Below are 5,000 nucleotides of genomic sequence, written 5' to 3' on the forward strand. Positions count from 1 at the left end.
ACGGGCATATTCGTGCTCCGACAGACTCTCTAAAAATATTTGCCAAAAATCAGTTATTAGTCGTTGAATATTAGAATTACATATGCTTATGGCACATACCATCAGCTTTCTCGTGGGATGTTTGTTGAGCCTTCGTCGAGTACCGTAGGACTTGTGGAGACCTCTAAAGTTGAGTAACAAAGTCTCCACTTTACACTTCCCGACAACCCATAATATGATTACCACAGCCTGATATTATCACTAGAAACACTATTCTATGATTCTCAAATAGTTTGGAATCCATACTCCAAAAAAAAAAAAAACGCTGTGAAAACAATGAAAATTACGAGCAGTATGACCTTCCCACTTGCGATCATTCGCCGCTGGTGTTCTGTCATTTATTATTCATAAAAACACTCACACTTTATATTTCTATTACTATATAACACTTATATATATCTACAGTCTTTATCCATAAGTTTCCTTCAGTAATAGTAGTTTATTGTCACTGTAGGCATTCAATTTCTCTTTCAGTAAAATACGTAGCATTCACTTTCTCATCCTGTATACTAGCATTGAGAGTGAATCTGTCACTTTCACCTTCACTTTCATAACTCATAGTATTCATACATGCTAGAGTGAAACTTTCACTTTCATTCTATCTATCTATCTATCTATAGCCCGACGCCCTAATCCCACAAAGGGTGGCCACAGACAGAACGCCTCCAAGTCACTCTGTCACCCACCATTTGAATACCCTCCCCCCAACTCACCCCCCCCTCCCTCATATACCTCTCAACTCCATCCCTCCACCTCATCCTCGGTCTACCCCTCCCTCTCCCTCCATCCACCTCACCTACATACACCCTCTTAGTCAGTCTTTCATTCTCCATTCTCTTCACATGTCCAAACCACCTCAGTGTATTTCTCCTAATCTTCTCAACCAAATCCACATCTACCCCACAACGTTCCTTCACTTCTTCATTAGTCAACCTGTCCCTCCACATCACTCCACATGCTCCTCTCAAGTAACTCATTTCCACTGCTCTCACTCTTGACTTGTTCCCCTCTTGTAAGGTCCACGCCTCGCTTCCATACGTCAGGGTAAGGATCACAATACCATCATGCAGTGACTTCCTAACTTCCATACTCACCTCCCTATTTCTCATCATTGCTTTCAGTTTACCAACAACCTTTCTTCCCTGCTGTACCCTTTCACATACTTCATCCCCCAAAGTTCCATCCTTACTCATCACACTACCCAAGTACTTGAATGCACTCACATTCTCCATAGCCTCACCATCGAACCTCACTGCACACTCTGTGACTTCATTCCTCTCAAACACCATAACTTTACTTTTGTTTACATTAACTTTCAGCTTCCTCCTCCTACACACTGTCCCAAATTCATTCACCAAACCTTACAACTCCCATTCATCTTCACTCAACAATACTGTATCATCAACAAACAGCAACACAGGAAGCTTCCAAATCTCACCCTCATTCATTAGGGCCAGCCCCACTTCCACTGCCCAACCTTGCACCTCCTTTACAACCCCATCCATATATATATTAAACAGCCATGGAGACATCACACACCCCTGTTTCAGTCCCACATTGAGATCAAATAACTCACTCAGCTCACCATCCACTCGCACCGTAGCCCTAGCTCCCTCGTACATACTCTTCACAGCACTCAACAATTTCCCCTCCACTCCATATATTCTTAATACCTTCCACATACCTTGCCTATCTATTCTGTCATAAGCTTTCTCCAAGTCCATGAAGGCAGCATACACTTTCCTTCCCTTCTCTAGATACTTCTCCACTAAACATCATAGAACAAATATCTGATCTACACACCCTTTTCCCTTCCTAAATCCCCCTTGTTCTTCTCCAACTAGCTCCTCTGTCATATGCCTCACCCTATCAATGAGTATTCTACCATATATTTTACCAGTCCCACTAAGAAGGCAAATACCCCTATGGCTACCACATACTTCTCTCTCCCCTTGTCCTTTGTACAGAGGAACAATTATACCTGATTTCCAGTCCTCTGGAACCCTTCCCTCTTCCCAAGCCAATCTACACAACTTCCATATCCACTCCACAACAATCTCACCCCCATACATAAGCATTTCACCACACACTCCATCAATTCCAGGGGCCTTTCCCAGCTTAATCTTCTTCATCGTTTCCACTACTTCCGCCCTACTGATCTCTCCCTCCCTCCTCTCATCTCTTCTTCTCCCAGCCATTCCCCAACCACTTATACTCACACTGCTCTCATTCACTATATTCAACAAAACCTCAAAGTGCTCCTTCCATCTCCTCAATTTCTCTCTCTTCTCCACCAACAATCTATTATTCCTATCTTTCACTCCCCTATTACTTCCCCTTTCACACTGCCTTACTTTCTTGACCTCCTTCCAAAACAATTTCTTACTCTCCCTCCATTTCACACTCAGATTCCTCCCAAACTCTTCATCCACTTTCTTCTTACTCTCCTTCACCAGTCTCTTAACCTCCCTTCTCCTGCTCACATATACCTCTCTCTTCTCTCTCTCATCTTCTCCCCTACCTCTACTCGCCAACCATTCACTTTCATTACTCCTAGTATATATACTCGTATTCTTATATTACTACTCATTTCTATTTCTATTTACATTCTCTATTTTATTTACATTACTTACATTTCTATTTTATTTTCACTGTGTTATGCACTGTCACTTGCAGTAACTTATAAAACTATTTTCCACTGTTCACTTACATTTACATTCATTGCTTTCACTTGCTGTTTACACAGTATTTACACATTATTTACATTTTCACTTGCACTGTTTTACTCACCAGAAAGATCGTAGTCACTGTCTTATCATTTTCATTGACAAATTAGCCATTTCACGTTCCACAGCAGTCACTTAGCCCTTTACTCCTTTCCACACAAGGTTTAGTAGGGGATAGAGGTCACAGGACCCTTTGCATGGAGCTAAAAAGCGGCGGAATTGGACAGGAGCGAATCCGACGTGCTTTCACCTTGAAAGACGACAGTAAACTGAATACAGTGTGGTGGCTTGCCTAGAGGGAGTGAAATGCTGCCAATGTAAGCCTGGTGACAGCTGCTAATATATACACTATGAAATGATTGGCAGGAAATCTAGACAATACATAATAAATTAGGTAGTTCCAGGTGAATGTAAATATCATTTAGAACTTCTCCCTTCCTTTCATATATATATTTTTATTACAAGAATAGATTATACGGCATATTTCAAGGGGAAATAAACAGGGAAAATTAGCGAACGAGTGCACGTGAGGTGTTGTGATACTTAGCCAATTCCAGGTGTATGGCACTATCACTTACCTTATTTTTTTTTTTTTATATTATTTGGTATAAGAATAGGGCATAGGGCTTTTTTCAATGGATGAAATCAGTGGAAAATTCCAGGGAAGATTTACTTGGTGTAGAATACAATGTGGTGGCCTGCCTAGGGGGAGTGCAATGCTGCCAATGTAAGCCTGGTGACAGCTGCTAATATATACGCTATGAAATGATTGGCAGGAAATCTAGACAATACATAATAAATTAGGTAGTTCCAGGTGAATGTGAATATCACTTAGGCTTCTCCCTTCCTTTGTTATATATATTTTTATTACGAGAATAGATTATACGGCATAATTCAAGGGGAAATAAACAGCGAAAATTAGCAAATGAGTGCATGCGAGGTATTGTCAGGTGATAATTAGCCAATTCCAGGTGTATGGCACTATCACTTACCTTATTTTTTTTGTATATATTATTTGGTATAAGAATAGGACATAGGGCTTATTTCAATGGATGAAATCAGTGGAAAATTCCAGGGAAGATTTACTTAGCGTAGCACGGCTAGGCAGGCGAGAGGAGAGGGTAATGGAGGGGAGGTAGGGAGGGGAGTCAAGAATGGGGAGAAATGACTAAATTGTCAACAATGGATGGGAAAACAGATGAGATTAGGAGTGCTGACTAGTGTTAGACATTGGCAGTACTGATAGATGATACAAGCCACCACTTGAAAGCCCGGGCGAATTCAAAATAACACAGAATCACAAAAGTGACGCACCGTGGTATGATCCCTTGCTCCCAAGCATCACGAAAGTGATGTCCCGCGGTTAAGGGGTTAATAGTTGGCACCTTCAAATCCAATGAGGGAGAAGAACCCAGCCATTTGTATCTATCTGCTCCTAGACATCATCGAGCTAGCACGTTTGTACACACGCATCTCAAGGGCGCTTGACAGCCTAAGCAATCAATAAAAAAGCAGGCTCATCGTCATTTGTTGTCCGACACACCCTAACTAAGTAACCTTTACGAATTGGCCATTTCAAGGGGGGATTAGCTAGGAGATAAAAGAGTAATAGTTAGGTGAGTTAAGGTGTAAGTCATGGTTCACCTAACCCTATGAGACTTCTTTGAAATAACTTAAGGACAATCTTAGGGACGAGTAAGGACCTACGAGTTGTTTACTAGAAAATACTAGAAATTTCTTACATCTTGTTGCCCCGACAGAGGATACCGATTTATACAAAGTCAAAAATTTCTCACAGTACGTTTTAATTCCAAAATATGCCAGAATGACCTGAAAGAACTACCAAAATAAGGAGGAGTACTGTAAATACAGTAGTGTTTAGGTAGGGTGTTTTTTGGTTTTCAATGTTTTTTCTGCATGGTTTCCTTGGTGTTGAAAATTATTAAGGATATTCCTATGTATGTTTTGATGCCGAAATATGCCACAATGACCTGGAAATAGTACCAAAATAAGAGGGAGTACTGTACATACAGTAGTGAATAGGTAGGGCGTTTTCTGGTTTTCAATGATTTTTCCGCATGGCTTTCTTGGTGTTTACCAGGACTTTTGATATGCCTGTGTGTGTTTTGATGTTTAACCCCTTAACCGCGGGGCGTCACTTTCGTGACGCTTGGGAGCAAGGGATCATACCACGGTGCGTCACTTTTGTGATTCTGTGTTATTTTGAATTCACCC

The sequence above is a fragment of the Coenobita brevimanus genome, chromosome 40, assembly GCF_032717465.1.
Source record: "Coenobita brevimanus isolate Jiangsu-jjx chromosome 40, ASM3271746v2, whole genome shotgun sequence".
NCBI classification, from domain to species: Eukaryota; Metazoa; Arthropoda; class Malacostraca; order Decapoda; family Coenobitidae; genus Coenobita; species Coenobita brevimanus.